The sequence below is a fragment of the Stomoxys calcitrans genome, chromosome 3, assembly GCF_963082655.1.
Source record: "Stomoxys calcitrans chromosome 3, idStoCalc2.1, whole genome shotgun sequence".
Lineage (NCBI taxonomy): Eukaryota > Metazoa > Arthropoda > Insecta > Diptera > Muscidae > Stomoxys > Stomoxys calcitrans.
In genome coordinates, this window is record NC_081554.1 from 31,652,384 (window position 1) to 31,672,214 (window position 19,831).

At 37.0% G+C, this 19,831-nt stretch overlaps 1 protein-coding gene and 1 long non-coding RNA gene across 2 annotated transcripts in view; one reads left to right on the plus strand and one right to left on the minus strand.

Moving 5' to 3' along the window:
• LOC131995648 (uncharacterized) overlaps positions 1-15,840 on the minus strand; it is a 120,169-nt gene extending 104,329 nt beyond the window's left edge. The window contains exon 1 of the long non-coding RNA XR_009397519.1: positions 15,766-15,840. This is a non-coding gene — a long non-coding RNA (uncharacterized LOC131995648). The remainder of the gene's footprint in view (positions 1-15,765) is intronic.
• The window catches only part of LOC106084770 (protein expanded), a 110,666-nt gene that overhangs the window by 40,578 nt on the left and 50,257 nt on the right, over positions 1-19,831 (plus strand). The gene's annotated exons all lie outside the window — the stretch shown is intronic.

Here is a 19,831-nt window from a genome sequence, read left to right on the forward strand (position 1 = left end):
AGTCAAGATCAGCCAGAAGCATTGCAAGAGCTAACAATGCATCCAGCAAAAATCACAGTTTAGTGCGGTTTATGGGCTGGTGACATCATTGGGCCGTACTTCTTCAAAGATGATGCAAATCGTAACGTAACTGTGAATGGTGAGCGCCTCATTTTTGGCTCAATGGGTACCTAAATAAGCAGAATTGTCGATTTTGGAGTCAAGATCAGCCAGAAGCATTGCAAGAGCTACCAATGCATCCAGCAAAAATCACAGTTTGGTGCGGTTTATGGGCTGGTGACATCATTGGACCGTACTTCTTCAAAGATGATGCGAATCGTTACGTAACTGTGAATGGTGAGCGAGAATTGCGCCCTCTAGAGGCTCAAGAAGTCAAGACCCAAGATCGATTTATATGGCAGCTATATCAGAACATGAACCGATTTGGCCCATTTACAATCCCAGCCGACCTGCACTAATAAAAAGTATTTGTGCAAAATATCAAGCGCCTAGCTCTACTCCTTCGAAAGTTAGCGTGCTTTCGACAGACAGACGGACGGACATGGCTAGATCGACTTAAAATCTCTTGACGGCCAAGAATATACATACTTTATGGGGTCTTGGACGCATATTTCGAGGTGATACAAACAAAGTGACGAAATTAGTATACTTCCATCCTATGGTGAAGGGTATAAAAATGGAGATAAGTCTGTCACTTCTGAACTGACGGAGACAGGCAGCACGTCACTGATAAAAGCAATTCTGATCTAAAAATAAAAAAAGCAAGTGCAAAAAAACAACGAAGTATATCTATGCCGCTCAACAAATCTTGATGTCTCTTTCCTCAGCTTGCTTTGGCTTTGTGTGGCACTCATCTGAGTGGTGTTCATTTGCAAACCACACACATTGTCCGTCGATCAAATTGAAAATCACATTCACTGAACGAATCCTAAAATATTCGCGCATCTCTCGCTCTATTGTATTTGTGCGTGTGTTTTTAGCTAACTTTGTTTTTATGTGGCATGCGATACAGACAATTGCTTTGCCCAAAGTCGCTAATGAGTGCCAAATTTTAGGTCTCATATAGTTCTCTGCTACTAACTCGACGCCCCAACCCATCTTTTTATCGTCCTATACTCGTGGCACATTTTAGCTCACTACCTAGGGGACACCGCGGGGAGGTTTGTGTCCACATTTGAGATGAAGAAATACCAAGATAAGCCTGGATTTTACCAAGTCAAAATCAATCAGAACCGTTGCTCGGTTTCCAACATCCCCAAGTCGACGCCCCAACCCATCTTTTTATCGTCCTATACTCGTGGCACATTTTAGCTCACTACATAGGGGACACCGCGGGGAGGTTTGTGTCCACATTTGAGATGAAAAAAGACCAAGATAAGCCTGGATTTTACCAAGTCAAAACCAATCAGAGCCGTTGCTTGGTTTCCAACATCCCCAAGTCACCCTCTGCGACCCCATAAAGTATATATATTCTTGATCGTCGTGACATTTTATGTCGATCTAGCCATGTCCGTCCGTCCGTCTGTCTGTCGAAAGCACGCTAACTTTCGAAGGAGTAGAGCTAGCCGCTTGAAATTTTGCACAAATACTTCTTATTAGTGTAGGTCGGTTGGCAACTACATCCATGTTTTGATGTAGTTGCCATATACACCGATCATGGGTTTTGACTTTTTGAGTCTCTAGATGGCGCAATTCTTATCCGATTTGAATGAATTTTTGCATGAAGTATTTTATTGTGATACCCAACAACTGTGCCAAGTATGGTTCAAATCGTTTCATAACCTGATATAGCTGTCATATAAACCGATCTTGGGTCTTGACTTCTTGAGCCTCTAGAGGGCGCAATTCTTATCCGATTGGAATGAAATTTTGCATGACATGTTTTGTTAGGATATCCAACAACTGCAAAGTATGGTTTAAATCTGTCCATGTTTTGATATAGCTGCCATATAAACCGATCTGGGGTCTTGACTTCTTGAGCCTCTAGAGGGCGCAATTCTTATCCGACTGGAATGAAATTTTGCACGACGTGTTTTGTTAGGATATACAACAACTGTGCCAAGTATGGTTCAAATCGGCTCATAACCTGATATAGCTGTCATATAAACAGATCTGGAGACTTGACTTCTTGAGCCTCTAGAGGGCGCAATTCTTATCCGACTGGAATGAAATTTTGAACCACGTGTTTTGTTATGATATACAACAACTGTGCCAAGTATGGCTCAAATCGGCTCATAACCTGATATAGCTGTCATATAAACAGATCTGGAGACTTGACTTCTTGAGCTTTTAGAGGGCGCAATTCTGGTCCGATTTGACTGAAATTTTGCACGACGTGTTTTATTATGATATCCAACAACTGTGCCGTGTATGGTTCAAATCGGTTGGTAACCTGATATAGCTGCCGTATAAACCGATCTTGGGTCTTGACTTCTTGAGCCTCTAGAGTGCGCAATTATTATTCAATTAGAATGAAATTTTGCACGACGTGTTTTATTATGATATCCAACAACTGTGCCATGTATGGTTTAAATCGGTCCATGTTTTGATATAGCTGCCATATAAACCGATCTTGGGTCTTGACTTCTTGAGCCTCTAAAGGACGCAATTCTTATCCGATTGGAATGAAATTTTGCATGACGTATTTTATTGTGATATCCAACAACTTCGCCAAATATGGTTCAAATCGATTCATAACCTAATATAGCTGTCATATAAACAGATCTGGGGACTTGACTTCTTGAGCTTCTAGAGGGCGCAATTCCTATCCGATTTGGCTCAAATTTAGCATGACGTATTTTTTTCTTACTTTCAACAACTGTATCAAATAAGGTTCAAATCGGTTCATAACCTGATATAGCTGCCATATAAACCGATCTGAGATCTTAACTTCTTGAGCCTCTAGAGGTCGCTTTTCAATTGTTGTTTTATAAGTTTCTACGATTTCCTCCCACTCTGCGACGCTTAAAAGTTTCAAATTTTGACTGATTGAGCAGAAATTTGGCACGCAAAGTACACATGTGTCAATGAAGTTTGTATGCGCAAATTTTTATCAGAATCCATGTTGGTGGGTTTTCAAGATTCAGCCCGGCCCAACTAAACTCGTTTTTACTTTTTTCGTTTTTTTTTTAATAAAAAATAAGCTTATAGGGCAAATTTATATCAAAATCCATGGTGGTGAGTTTCCAAGATTCAAACCAGCCGAACTAAACACATTTTTACTTTTTTTTTCGTAATAAAATAATAATGAAAAATAATTTGGTATTTACAATATCCATTGAAGCTGCTAACATTTCTCTTCTAAACAATGACATTTTTTTATGTTATTTCCAATATGAAACTCAACTCTTTCGAATATTTCGAAACTGTTCCAATTGTCTGATGTCGTTTGATCTTTTTTTCTTGTGTTTATTAAACCATTCGACTCTGGCAATCTATTATTCGTATGTTATGGTATAGTGAAGACAATATTTGCATTTCATATTCAACGAATTTGAATTTCCTTCCTTTTATCGCATAAATACAATAATTTATGAGATATCAGCTAACCAAAAGACTTCTGTCTACTTTAAACAAAGATTTGAATATTTAGTTTTTATTTTTTGTTTTTGTATCCAAAATAGTCATAAACAAGTATCAAATTTCTCTTTGTGATTTCTTTGTTGTGGATTGTCGTTGTCGTCGTAGTAGTTTTTTTTTCGAAAAAATGTTTCACTCAGTCATAATTTACAATGAATAATCGGTCCCATACCTAAAGGCAATCAAAGGCCATAACAACAGCCAGTGTTTGTGAATTAAACAAAACCAAAAAAATGATAACAAAAAAAAAAAACACGCAACGAACAACCACAACTTTGGATGACACCTTCTCAATATTCATGGTATTAAAGAAAAAAATTCCAAATTCAATTTCTATTATGTGCTGTTTTGATCTTTCACTATTTGGCGTGAGGGACAAACAAAAGACAAAAATAAAAATCATTTATAAACATCAGTAAAACCCAACCCCAATATAGATTAGCCCAAAGATTGTTCCACTACGATGTCCAAAAAAAAATTTTTGTATAACATGTAGAAAAATTCCTTTAATATTAAATAAAAATTCCTCTCTTTAAATTTTAGGCTAGGATTGTCACAAGAAATTATTTTACAATGATGGCTTCCTCACTGTTTCAAACATATCCACCTTATATCCTATGCCTCTATACCCCTAGGAACCACCGTAACTAAGAAATAAGCATTTTCGCCTTTGAAGCTGATCACGGCGAGGACATCAGAAAAAAATTGTCAGCGGTTTTTATTTTTATTATTTTTATAGCCTACACCACTACTGTGGTACTGGGTATTATAACTTAGTGAATAAATCTGTAACACCCAAAAGGAAGAGAGATAGACCCATTGATAAGTATACCGATCGACTCAAAATCACTTTCTGATTCAATTTAGCCATGTCCGTCTGTCAGTCAGTCAGTCTGTCTGTCTGTCTGTCCGTCCGTCCATGTTAATTTGTGTACAAACTACAGGTCGCAATTTTCATCCGATCGTCTTCAAATTTGGTATGGGCGTCTTTTTCGGCCTAGAGACGAAGCCGATTGAAATTGGAAAAAATCGGTTCAGATTTGGATATAGCTCCCATATATATGTACTTCCGATTTGCAGTAATACTGCAATAAAATGGTCATTTGTTAACCGATTTTTTCTAAATTTGGCAAGAAGGATTTTCTTATGACTCCCGACATTACAGGTGAGTTTCATAGAAATCGGTTCAGATTTGAATATAGCTCCCATATATATGTTCTTCCGACTTGCAGTAATAAAGCAATAAAATGATCATTTGTTACCCGATTCTCTCGAAATTTGGCAGGAAGGATTATCTAATGACTCTCGACATTACATAGAAATCAGTTCAGTATCAGTTGTAGCTATATATGGGAGCTACGTCAGATTTTGGGTAATTTGCAATAATGTTGTCATTTGTCAACCGTAGTTATTACAGTTTGAACATTTATTTGCTCGCCGAGTTCCATCAACAATGGTTTAGAATTGGATATAGCTCCCACATTGTACTTATAGGGTAGGTGTAGGGTATTATACAGTCGGCAACGCCTGATTTTTGCCCTTCCTTAATGGTTCCTAGTGCTGTTGTCCTTCCTAGTGCCGTGTAAACTCAAATGGTGTAGAGGAAAATAGTTGGAATAAATTATGTGCTACTAAATTTCCCATGAACATTCCATTAAGGAACAGGGCATAATTCTCTCATATCGATGAGTGCAGTCCGATTAACATTTTGTAAGCTCAATCATAAGGGGCCACCCTTTTTATGCCAAATCCAAACGGGGTGCCGCATAGCGACAGCATTTGGCAGAGAAGTTTTAACATGACCCGATACCTCTCAAATGTAGCCAAGTAAGGTGATAACCATCGCTGAACAATTTTCGGATGTTCACTCCGGGATTTGAACCCAGGTATTCGGTATTATAGGCGGACATGCTAACCTCAGCGCCACGATGGCCTCCAGTGCCGTGTAAACTTCTCTACTCAGAGTGATGTCGCTCTGCCGCAAGCCGTTCGGATTTGGCAATAAAAAGTAGATCCCTTTAACTTTGAACTGCTCAAATACAGTATGCCTATGTCAAGGGAAAGTCGGTTGAAACTGCTCTGTTGTGCCTGCGCGGTTGTGCATAAAAAAGAAGAATCCTTCGTTGCCCAGGCGTACACATTGGCGGTTTGCATTGACTCGAGGGGACGTTCAACAATGTGTGGAACGACACATTGATCCAATCCTTAGACCAATACCGAGTGCACCGATGCTAAGAAACAGGTGGATACATTGCGGGTCCCATGACATACAAATAAGAGAGAAAGTGGCACAGGGCACGCCACACTGACAGAAGAAAGAATGCAATTACAGAGTCACAAGCCGACAATCACAAGTCAACGCCGACTATATTACTACTATATTACCGACAATTACTTTTTGGGCACCCCAATAGACCGACCTCTCGATTTAAGGTTTTGGGTCCATAAAAGGCGTATTTATTGATAGATTTTGCCGAAATTTGGGACAATGAGTTTAGTTAGGTCCGTCGACACCTTTCTTGGCAATATGGCCCAAATCGGTCCAGATTTAAATATAGCTGCCATATAAACAGATCTCTCAATTTAAGGTTTTGGGCCCATAAAAGGCGCATTTATTATCCGATGTAACCGAAATTTGGGAGAGTGAGTTGTGTTAGGCTCTTCGAAAACCTTCTTCAATTTGGCCCAGATCGGTCCACATTTGGATATAGGTGCCATATAGACCGATCCCTCGATTTAAGGTTTTGGACGCATAAAAGGCGCATTTATTGTCCAATTTCACCGAAATTTGGGACAGTAAGTTGTGTGAGGCCCTTCAACATTTTTCTTTAATTTGGCCCAAATCGGTCCAGAATTGGATATAGCTGCCACATAGACCGATCTCTCGATTTAAGATTTTGGGCCAATAAAAGGAGCATTTATTGTCCAATTCGGTTGAAATTTCGGACAGTGAGTTGTGTAAAGCCTTTCGATATCCCTCTTCAATTAGGGCTCAGATCGGTTCAGATTTGGATATTGCTGCCATATAGACCGATCTCTCGATTTAAAGTGTTGGCTCCATAAATGGCGCATTTATAATCCAATTTCGCTGAAATTTGACACAGTGACTTATGTTAGGCTTTTCGACGTCCACATCGTATATGGTTCAGATCGGTCTATATTTGGCTATGGCTACCAAAAAACTAATGTTTGTTCTACAAAATTGAACAATGCTTGTACTTATTAGACCATTCAATGTCCGTGTCGAATTTAGTCCAAATCGGACCATATTTCGATATAGCTGCTATGAGGGCATAAATCATTCACCGGATAATGGCGAAAGGTGGTTTACATATATTGGGTTGCCCAAAAAGTAATTGCGGATTTTTCATATAGTCGGCGTTGACAAATTTTTTCACAGCTTGTGACTCTGTAATTGCATTCTTTCTTCTGTCAGTTATCAGCTGTTACTTTTAGCTTGCTTTAGAAAAAAACGTGTAAAAAAAGTATATTTGATTAAAGTTCATTCTAAGTTTTATTAAAAATGCATTTACTTTCTTTTAAGAAATCCGCAATTACTTTTTGGGCAACCCAATATACCCGAGGTGGTGGGTATCCAAAGTTCAGCCTGGCCGAACTTAACGCCTTTTTATTTGTTTTATATCATTTTCCCTCTCTAAATTATACCGTTTTTATAACGATTTAATATTTTTATAAACTTTTTGTAAAGTTTTACTTTATTGGCTTACTCGGGAATTGGTTTTTTGTTGTCTTTTATGTTTTTTGTACAGAAAGCACCATATTGTCGTATAAATATTTATGAGGGCACCAAACGTCCAGCCAATGCGAAAAAAGGGTGTGTTTCGATAGATAGAAGAATGTTAGAATAACTATTGCTTGCCCACGTCTCTATGTTGTGTGCTAAATTGGCTGATATGATCGTTTTGTTTTTTTTTTAATTCGCATTTTTGCATTTATAAAAACACACACAGAAAGCGCCGGTTGAATGAATAAAATATTTGCCAAAGAACCGCAAATTTAGTTGGAATTTTGTTTTTTTAATAAATCATTAGCATGACCACAATGACCAACACACAACACAATCACGGCCAGCAAATAGCGAAAGAGCGCTATTTGTCTTTGAAGGAATGCCAGTCATAATATTTCAACATTCCATTGAGTGTAACAAGTGTTATTTTATTATTTATTAATTTTTTTATTTTCGTTTTTTTGGTTGGCATTTATAATCCTTCATCTAAGAAAACAAAAATTTATTGATATGCCATAAATTAGCACCAGATTTTGTTTTTCTATTCATATATAATTTATAATGGCCGGTAATAAAGTTTTTATTATTGTTTTCAACCATATACCATAGACCATTCATTTATATGTTGTTGTATTTAGTACATACTCATATAATGGTATATGGAGTTATGTTCTGGTGGACGGCACTTCAATAATCCTTCTATTGTTCCATAATGGCAGTCACTAAACACAGTCGCAATTAGGACGACTTTATCTGATGTACTGATATACACATACACATACACATATGAGAATGTTGAATAAAATGCTCCATGCCAAATTTTGTAAGGATGGGACCAAAATTGTGGCTACTACAGCTTTAAAAGGGCATATCGGATGAAAGATATACATGGGAGCTATATATAAATCTGATCCGATTATGATGAAATTTTGCATACATATTGGGACGTCACAAAAAGCACTTCGTGCCCAATTTTGTAAAGATCGGGTCACAATTGTGCCTTCTACAGCCTGCATAGGTCAAATCAGACGAAAGTTATATACGGGAGCTATATCTAAATCTGAACCGATTTAGATGAAATTTCGCACCAATATGTGGACGTCACACAAAACATTTCATGAAAAATTTGGTAGAGATCGTACCAACATTGCGGCTCCTACAGCTTTAAAAGGGCATATCGGATGAAAGATATATGGGAGCTATATCTAAATCTGAACCGATTTAGATGAAATTTTGGACACATATTGGGACGTCACACAAAACATTTCATGAAAAATTTGGTAGAGATCGTACCAAAATTGTGGCTTCTACAGCTTTAAAAGGGCACATCGGATGAAAGATATATATTGGAGCTTTTTCTAAATCTGGACCAATTTTTTTCAAAATCAATATCGTTTGGACCTTGGACCAAAAAAAAACACTTATGCAAAATTTTGTGAAAATCGGACAACACTGCTACAACAACAACAACAACACTGCAAACACTGTCTGCAAACAGCAGACAGTGTTTGCTATTTTCAGCAAACTTTTTTCTATGAGTGTTGCTCTGTAGGAATAGAGGCGGCTGCATCTGCCGGATCGTAATTAAGACAGAACTACTGTGGTTTGCCGGCAGAAGTCAATTTCTTCAGGTGCAATGAGAGGCTGTCGTTCTCCAAGGACCCCTCTCACCTGATAGCTACTCACCGCATCTGCTACCGTGTCTGCATGAATGTTGTCTAGATCCGCTTGATGTGCCGCTTCATCTAGGGTTTCTCTCTTGTATCACTGGACCTCACGCTCTAGATCATTAAGATCTACCTTAAGGCTTCTGGATGGTGAATACCTATCAAAAAGATGATGATTTGGATGATCTCTGTGATAACAGTCGAGAAGGTATTGCTGAGGCAGCATGTAGTTGTCTTCGCTCGAGTAGGATCTTTATCCCCTCATGGAGGTGGTCCAAGTGAGAACTAAGGAGCCAGCCCGTTGTAGTTCAAAGAGCGGCATTCTGACAGATCTCAATATTATTCCACAGCGTGCTGACGAGACCACATTGGCGCTGGATAATTTACCACAGACCGGCTTTATATGTGGTCAACAAGATTTCTTTGTCAGCACTCCAAGAGCTGCCGACAAGTGACTTGAGGACCTTGTTTCTACCTTTGACTTTATCGCAAATTACTGTGGTATATAAAGAGAATTTGTAAGAGCTTGGAATTTTGGAACAATTGATGGTCGGAATTGTCACTCCACCGACCATCACTTTCAGCTTCTTATGCACCTTAGGCGTATATGTAGTGAACAATGTGGCTGAAGATTTGGTTGCAGATATCTTCAGGTTTCTGGTAGCGAAATAAGAGGCAAATTCGTTGAGGTAGACGTTTAACAAATCGCAGATGTCATCAATGAATGGGGGTCTGATTGCTTGATCGTACAATCGTCCGCATATGAGGGCCAATACATTGAGCTTATCGCTGAGCATAATGGTTTGGAGGAACTAGTTAACGAACCGGCACATATCGCATGTGTCTAGGGGCACCAACGGTCAATATTTTTATACGTTTCGGGACTGGGAAGGAAGCATTACGAAGAGCAGAATACAAAAAGATGCTGAAACAATGCAGTGATCGGAGTTAGCAAGAGGTGCAAGAGTATTAACTTCATACTTTTCAGGGTGTGAAGTGAAGAAAAGGTCAAGAGTATTATTTTGGTGCCCCTAGACAAATGCGATATGTACCGGTTCGTTACCTGTACCTGGGTTCAAATCCCCAGGCGTGAATATCAGAAAAATTTTCAGAGTTGGTTTGCCCCTTACTAACGCTTGTGAGGTAACGTTTGTGAGGTATCCTGCCATGTTTAATCTTCTCTACCAAGTGGTGTCGCTATGCGGCACACCGTTCGGACCCGGCATAAAAAAGAAGGCCCCTTATCAATGGGCTTAAACTTAAACCGGACTGCACTCATTGATATGAGAGAATTATCCTCTATTCCTTAATGGAATGTTCCTGGGAAATTTAGTTTTAGTAAATTAGCCATAAGATCTTCAAGATTTGCCTTCCTGTTAGAGAAGATTATGAAGTGGATACCGTGTTGAGGGGAGACGAGACCTCGGCCTCACTTACAAATTGGAGCAATGGACCTTATAAGGGGATCTATTTGATATCGGTCTGCCGCTGAGACTACCGGCTGCTGGTTCAGTCTTTCAAGCAGAGGTCTGTGTCATTACTATCGCCAGGTCACTTTTAATAGCAGAACAACCTGTGATATCGAATAGCGTTTGAGGAAAGCTACATCCCTTAAGATTTTTGAAACAAAATTTATGGAAAGCTTGAAAACGCTTCCTTCAGTTTGAAAGATTAAGATTTAGATTTTTACCACAAAATTTATGGAAAGCTTGAAAACGTTTCTTTCAGTTTTAAAATATCTGTGATTTTTAACCAATTTAAATGATCCATTATAAATACAGCAACAAAAATGACAACTGAAAATATTTTCCCATGGGTATTAGACTTGCTTGCTGGACATGTTTATTTTAAACTGCACCAAATTGTTGCTGAACAAAAAGTCGTTTTCATGAAAATCTCTTGCATCCGGCATAAAATACAAGACAACCATAAATTATGGTTAAGAAAAAACCAAACTCACATAATATTGATATATGCGAAATATGAGTTTTTATGGCATTCTTATTAGTCGTCGCTGAGATTTTGTTTTGTTTTGTGTTGTTGTAACCGCTGCTGCTATTTGTTGGGTGCTAAAAACAACAACTTCTAGTTTATTAATTACTTGACAGTTGCTAATCAAAAAATCAAATTCCAATTCAATTTACAAGCCACTACAGATAAATGGGCAGACAGACAGACAGATGGTTTGGCATTTATGCCACCATTATTGACTGGAGCCATCGGTGGAACTATGATGGTGCCTTAACGGGGGTAAAAACGCGGACACTTCGATAACTCGATTCTTAAGCAATTAGAGACACTTTACACAGAGACACTACAAGAGGAAGTTAGAAAAGAAAAAAAAAACTAGAGTTCTTGTTAGCAACAACTTCCATGCCATGTCGATTGGACGACGGTCTTACTGGTGGAGGAGCTATGCCAACAACAAATCGATATAAGCACTTATCATAAAACACTTGTATCTTGAAATTGTTTGCTTTTGGTATTATTATGGTGGCTATTTCTGTGATGGTTCGCATTGTGGTCGTCCGGAACGTTTGGCTAATTCTTAAAAATCCCGTTTTACCACTTTCAAATGCATTGGCCGCAATCTCTTATCGCTGAGGCGACAACGTAGCCAATACCAATTGAATTGGTATTGCAAACGGAATTGGAATTGGAATCTTGTCCATACTTTGGCCAAAAACAAAAATGATGCAGCCAGTGTTGCCACTATTTGTTGAAATTTGATTTTCATCAAACATTTCTTCCAAAATATGAAATTTAATGAAATTAAACACAGCACAATTCCCTTGAAATGTGATGGCCATCAAACAGATCTCCGATCTACCTCAAATGTTATAGTCCATTTAAATTGCTTACAAAGCTTAATGGTGGCAATATTGGCTGTCGCCACAGATTGAGGTCTTTTATGTGTTCGCTCTTTTTGCCAAAGTTGTTGGCCAATGACCATGTATACCTGAGACCATGGCTAGAGTCTACGAGAGCTCAAGAATTGCATCAAACAAATTTTCCCTGTATTACAACAATTTGTTATTCTTACATATTTTTTTGTTTTTCTTTCTTATTTTTTTTTTTTTTGCCACCATTCCATTATTAGTAGTTTGCCGTATTGTTGTTGTTCATATTCATATGACAATTAATATGAACAACTTATGATTGTTGTGTATATGGACAAATGAATGGTCAGTCTTCCCATTTCGACTTGCTGTGTTTTTTTTTTTTTTTTGTTTCTATCCAAGCAGCCGTCTTTTGGTGTCGTGTACACTTGCCTGTCAATGCTCGATTGCTTAATGGTTCAACATTCCATTGACGGGTTCATATATCGTCACCTGCAATTCAATGGATAATATTAACGCCACGTTTGCGGGCAATACTTTCTAACCAATGGGTGCTTTAGCGATTTGAAAATAATGTTGAGGTGAAGAAAGAAGAAAAATTGGAGTAGAAAAATTTGATTCTAAATATTTATTCTATTTATATTGCCCAAAAAGTAATTACGGATTTTTCATATAGTCGGCGTTGACAAATTTTTATCACAGCTTGTGACTCTGTAATTGCATTCTTTCTTCTGTCAGTTATCAGCTGTTACTTTTAGCTTGCTTTAGAAAAAAAGTGTAAAAAAAGTTTATTTGATTAAAGTTCATTCAAAGTTTTATTAAAAATTCATTTACTTTCTTTTAAAAAATCCGCAATTACTTTTTGGGCAACCCAATATTACTTTAATATATTTTCTATACCCACCACCATAGGATGGGAGTATACTAATCTAGTTATTCCGTTTGTAACACCTCGAAATTTTGATCTAGAGTATATATATATTCTCGATCGTCTCACCATTCTGAGTCGAACTGGGCATGTCCGTCCGTCCGTCTGTCGAAATCACGATAGTGGACGAACGCGTAAAGCTAGACACTTCAAATTTTGCACAGATACTTACTATTGATGTAGGTCGTTGGATATTGCAAATGGGCTATATCGATTTAGATTTGGATATAGCTCCCATATAAACCGATCTCCCGATTTGAATTTTTGAGCCCTTACAAGCCACAATTTTCATCCGATTTGGCTGAAATTTTGCAGTAAGTGTTCTTTTATGACTTCCAAAAACTGTGTGAAGTACTGTCCAAATCGGTCTATAACCTGATATAGCTCCCATATAAACTGATCTCCCGATTTGACTTCTTGAGCCCCTGGAAGCCTCAATTTTCATCTGATTTGACTGAAATTTTGCACAAAGCGTTCTGTTGTGACTTCCAACAACTGTGTGAAGTACTGTCCAAATCGTTCTATAACCTGATATAGCTCCCATATAAACCGATCTCCCGATTTGACTTCTTGAGCCCCTGAAAGCCGCAATTTTTGTCCGATTTGGCTAAAATTTGGCACGAAGTGTTCTGTTATGACTTCCAATAACTGTACCAAGTAGAGTTCAGATAGGTCTTTAACGTGATATAGCTCCCATATAAACCGATCTCCAGATTTGAACTCTTGAGCCCCTGAAAGCCGCAATTTTTGTCCGATTTCGCTCAAATTTTGCATGTAGTGTTCGGTTATGACTCATGTCTATAACCAGATATAGCTCCCATTTAAACTGATCTCCCGATTTGTTGAGCCCCTGGAAGCCACAATTTTTATCCGAAATTTTGCATGCGGTATTCTGTTACCGCTTTCAACAACTGTGCCAAGTACGGTTTAAATCGGTCTATCACCTGATATAGATTCCATATAAACCGATCAGCCAATTTGACTTCTTATGTCCTTATAAACCGGTCTCTCGATTATCCTTGTTCGGTTCCTAGAAGCTTTAATTTTTGCTGGTTAAACAAAAGTTTGTTATGTAGATCAAAATTCTCATTTTTTCTTATATTCGAGAATTAAGTTGTTGAATGGGCCATATCGGACCATATTTACATACAGCTGCCATATTGACCGATATACCGATTTACGGTCGTAAGCCTATAAGAGGCGCATTTATTACCTGATTTCGCTGAAATTCAAAACAATGAGTTTTATTAGGCTCGTCGATATCCGAACCAAAAATGGTCCAAAACATATTTCGATTTAGCTGTGATCTAGACCGATCTGCCGATTTTGGGTCTTCGGCCTATAACAGGCACATTTATTGCCCGACTTCGCTGAAATTTGGAACAGTGAGTCAAAAATCGCAACATCTGTCCCGATTACGGTACAGATCAAGCTATATTTAGATATAGCTGCCATAGAGACTGATCTTCAGCTTTAGAGTCTAAAGACCATAGAGGGCGCATTTATTCTCCAACCCGAATATGATATATATCGGACCATATTTACACATAGCTGCCATATAGACCGATATACCGATTTAGGGTCTTAAGCCTGTAATAGGCGCATTTATTACCGAATTTCGCTGAAATTCCTTCTTCTGTTTGGCCCAGATCGGTTTAGATTTGGATATAGCTGCCATATAGACCGATCTCTCGATTTAAGGTTTTGGGCCCATAAAAGCAAAGCATTTATTGTCCGATGTCGCCGAAATTTGGGACAGTGAGTTAAGTTAGGCCCCTCGACATCTTTCTGCAATATGGCACAGATCGGTCCATATTTGGATATAGCTGCTATATAAACCAATCTCCGATCTTGACTTTTTGAGCCTCTAGAGTGCTCAATTTTTTATCCGAATTGGCTAAAATCTAGCATAAAGTTTGCTGTCTAGACTTCCAACAATAAGGCCAAGTATGGATTAAATCGATTCAAAATCTGATATAGCTCCCATATAAACCGATCTCCCGATTTTACTTCTTGAGCCTCTAAAATCCGCAATTCTTATCCAATTTGGCTGAAATTTGCACAATGACTTCTCCTATGACCTTCAACATTCGTGGCAAATACGGTCTGAATGGGTCTATAAACTGATATACTCCCATTTATACCGATCGCCCGATATTACTTCTTGAGCCCCTATAGTGCGGAATTCATATCCCATTTGGTTGAAAATTTACAGTAGGTCTTTTATTTTGGCTTTCAACAACTGTGCCAAGTATGGTCCAAATGGGTTCATTAAAGTTCATTCTAAGTTCTATTGAAAATGCATTTACTTTCTTTTAAAAAATCCGCAATTACTTTTTGGGCAACCCAATACTTCTTGGGCCTACAGAGGGCGCAATTCTTATATGATTTGGCTGAAATTTTGCACAATGACTTCTATTATGATCTACAACATTCATGCCAAGTATGTGTCGAATCGGACCATAACCTGATACGGCTCCAATGACCATTTTTATCCATTATCCTTTGTTTGCCTATCCATGGAGGAGGGTATATACGATTCGGCCCGACCGAACTTGGCACGCTTTTACTTGTTAATATTATTTATTTAGTGTTTTAGTTGAATTTTATTTTATTTTTATTTCATTAATTTATTTTTTTTTTAATTTTTAATTTTATTTCTTATATTTTTCTTTCATTTCTTTCTAATCTTCCTTTTATGTAAAATTTTTGTATTTTTTACAGTAAGCAAAAAAATTTTTTTTTTCATTTTCTATTGGTCTTTCGTATTACTTTTTATTGCCCCTTCAATTGCTTATTTCCTTTCGCCTTTTCACGCACCCCCAATGAGTGTTTAATTTTGTTTATTTTAAGTTTTATACGCAAAGAAATTTTTTTTATTCAATGTCACTTATTATTTTCCGTAGTTGTTTCATTTTTTTTTTATTTTTTGCATAAGTGCTGGTTGTTTTTTCTTGCGGTTGACTGTTATTATTATTATTGTTATGGTTAATATTTACTCACCTCTTATGATCTCAGAAGAATGGTATTTTTATGGCGCGATTTTTATTGTATTTTTATTCATAACGTCAAAAGCTGATGTATATGGGTGTTTCCATGCATGAAGAGTTTCAAAAACATTTTTTTACCAAAAAAAAATTTTAGATTCAAAATTTAACTAATTCGATAAAATCTTAGAAATGACGCTCCAGCGAATCCTATCCGCTTCAGCTAATTTACAATAAAATTATTCACATAATTTTTTTTGAGAATTTTTATCTTTGAAAAAGCCATACTAATTTTTTGTTTCTTTCTTTTATTTTCAGGTAAAATTTGATTTTAAATTTAAAGGTAAATTGCTATCTTATTCTCTAATAATAGACAAGTAAACACGTGACGAACTTTGGATATCCACCATCATTGAATACATCTTATCAAAAATTCATTAACATTATTGAATCCAAGTGGTATTTTCGGGTAAGGATGTTGAAGGGACCACCTCTCTGTGATTTGAAATCAAAAAATTCTCAAAATCCTTCTGTGATTGTGAAATGGATAAAAATATTCCAAATTTTTTATGGAAAATTATAATCGCTAATGAGTCAAGGAAAGGACCCACCGGCTGTGAGATTTGATCATAAAGCAAGAGCTAAACTTTGCATTGCTTGTCAATTAGATATTTTTGTGCGGATATCTAAGATATACCCTACACCACTACTGTGGTACAGGGTATTATAACTTAGTGAATTAGTTTGTAACACCCAAAAGGAAGAGAGGTAGACCCATTGATAAGTATACCGATCGACTCAGAATCACTTTCTGATTCGATTTAGCTATGTCCGTCTGTCCGTCAGCCCAAAATGTTGGGCTGAAGAAGTCAAATCCGGTATCGGTTTATATGGCGGCTATATCTGTTTATAGATCGATTCGGATCATACTTGGCATGGTTTTTGAAAGTCATAACTCAAGTCTTTATTCCAAATTTCAGCCAAATTGGATGAAAATTGAGGCATCTAAGGGCTAAGAAATTCAAATCCGGGAATCGGTTTATATGGCGGCTATATCTGTTTATAGATCGATTCAGATCATACTTGGCATGGTTTTTGAAAGTCATAACTCAAGTCTTTATTCCAAATTTCAGCCAAATTGGATGAAAATTGAGGCATCTAAGGGCTAAGAAATTCAAATCCGGAAATCGGTTTATATGGGGTTTATATCTGTTAATAGACCGATTCGGATCACACTTGGCATGGAAGTTTAAAGTCATAACTCAGGTCTTTGCTCCAAATTTCAGCCAAATCGGATGAAAATTGAGGCATCTAAGGGCTAAAGAATTAAAATCCGGGAATCGGTTTATATGGGGGATATATCTTGCATGAAAGTTGAAAGTCTTAACTCAGATCTTTGTTCCAAATTTCTGCCAAATCCGATGAATGTTGAAGCTTTTAGAGTCTTAAAAAGTCAATAGAAGTCGGGTGAATGCTAAGGCTTTTAGGGGCTCAAGAAGTCAAATAGAGGGATCGGTTTACAAGGGGGCTATATCTAAATCTATACCGATGTAGCCCATTTGCAACTCCCAACGTCCTACATCAATAAGAAATAGCTGTCCAAAATTTCAAGAGGCTAGCTCTACGCGTTCGACCGCTGCCGTGATTTCGACAGGCAGACGGGCGGACGGACATGGCTCGATCGACTCAGATTGTCGAAACAAAATCAACAATATATTTACTATGTGGGGTCTTAGATGAATATTTCGAGGTGTTACAAACGGAATGACTAGATTAGTATGCCCCCATCCTATGGTGGTGGGTATAAAAGCTTGCTGATTTCATTGAGTTGAACTTATGGAAAAATTTTAATAAATTTTTTATTTAATCGTTGATATTTGTGTAGTGTTTAAAAAAAGAATAGTGAAAAACATGGGTTTTCAAGGACGAGAATTTTTTTGACGAGAATTTTTCACAAAAAATTCAATAAAATTTTGTTTTTAGAGAAAATGTATTGGGTTGCCCAAAAAGTAATTGCGGATTTTTCATATAGTCGGCGTTGACAAATTTTTTCACAGCTTGTGACTCTGTAATTGCATTCTTTCTTCTGTCAGTTATCAGCTGTTGTTTTAGCTTGCTTTAGAAAAAAAATGTAAAAAAAGTATATTTGATTAAAGTTCATTCTAAGTTTTATTAAAAATGCATTTACTTTCTTTTAAAAAATCCGCAATTACTTTTTGGGCATTATGTGTTCAGAAAAAATGAATAAAAATTTTGTCTTTAGAAAAATAATTTAGACACTTAGAGGGGTCCAGGCCCGAACCAAATTTTGTCTCTAGAGAACATTTCATAGAAATTTTCCCTTTATAGGAAAAAAATATTTCGGACCCCCCTCTGGCTACGTCCCTGGCAGCGATAATCAAATATTACCCAATCTCGACCCAATAGTCAGCACGGATATCGAGGGGTCTTATTCAACTCAATATTCCGAATTTCAGAGGAAACGGGCAACAAATAGGTTAGTTATGGGCTGAAGACCATATTCCGGGAGATCGTGGCAGCTGTATCTAAATTTTGTCCGATCGGGACCATATTTGCCAAGGATCCCGTTTATGCCGTTTATTTACATCTTTAAATGATGTCTTTTTGGGTTTTCTATTATATCGCTTAAATAATTTCGAAATCAATACTAGTGCTACATGAATGCAACACATGTTGTGATAGTGCCACATCAACATTTGTGTTGGTGGTTGCATCGTCATGACATCGTTTAACATAATATCGTGTTTTAACAAAAAACACAGTAACGCAATGGTTTTTTGGTAGAACGTCTACAGGCATTTTTATATACAGTAAGATATCGAAAGAAAAGAGATGAAACTATGTAATAGTCGAAGTAGTGTCAGCCGAAAGATATTGGGTTGCCCAAAAAGTAATTGCGGATTTTTTAAAAGAAAGTAAATGCATTTTTAATAAAGCTTAGAATGAACTTTAATCAAATATACTTTTTTTACACTTTTTTTCTAAAGCAAGCTAAAAGTCACAGCTGATAACTGGCAGAAGAAAGAATGCAATTACAGAGTGACAAGCTGTGAAAAAATTTGTCAACGCCGACTATATGAAAAATCCGCAATTACTTTTTGGGCAACCCATAGGTAATGAAAACTTTGACCAACTACTTCTGCTATGCTTCCTTTTCTCATTCCATGCATATCTCAATGAACTTCATTTTTCAAGTGAGCAGACTGTCATTCGTTGATATATCCTAAACTGCAACCTTCAACATGCACCACTAATTTTTTTAAATAAAATATTTTTTTTTCAACAATAAAACTACTACCAGTCCCCTGTTAAATTGTTACGTTTATTGCACACATTCCATTAAAATTTATTTATTTATTTTATTTATCTGCATATATCTGCTGTCATTATTGGCGACGATGTGGAAGTTTTTATGGTTGCTGTTTTTTTTTTTTTATTTATTAGAGTGTTTTCCAAAGGTAAATTTTTTTTTGCAAAAAACTTCTGTCTTGTGGTTTGTGCTTGTTTACATTTGTCTCTCACTCTTATTTAATTAATGTGTTTGCATTCTGCTTTGGAATGCGGATAATTAGTTCTGGTTAAGGCAGAATGAAATGTCAAAATAAGAAATTAAAAAAAAAACGAAACAAATATGCAAATAATTATGAACATTTAGGGGGAGAATTAAAGGTACATGGATATTGGACAACGAAGAATGTGTTTGGAATTTTAATAATAAAGGTTGTAATATGGTTAAGGAATTCGTATTAAAAAAAAATCATATAATTGTTGAATTTTTTAGTGATTTTTTGAACATATTCCAGCTCCAGATCATATTCAATGCTCTCTATTCAAAGAATAGCTTAACAAAGAACTTACAAAAGTTGGGCAAATGTGTGTTGTTACTCAAAACACTTTGACTGGCATGGTGGATCGCGATTTCTGATACGCCATTGATCATTGATTAAGGTGCTCTACATACCAATCGACTATTGAGTACGGTGTAGAGCTGCAGGGCTCAATAAGTCCTCAAACTCTCCTTAGTGCAGTAAAAGAGAAGAAAGTCTTACTTTCAACTATTC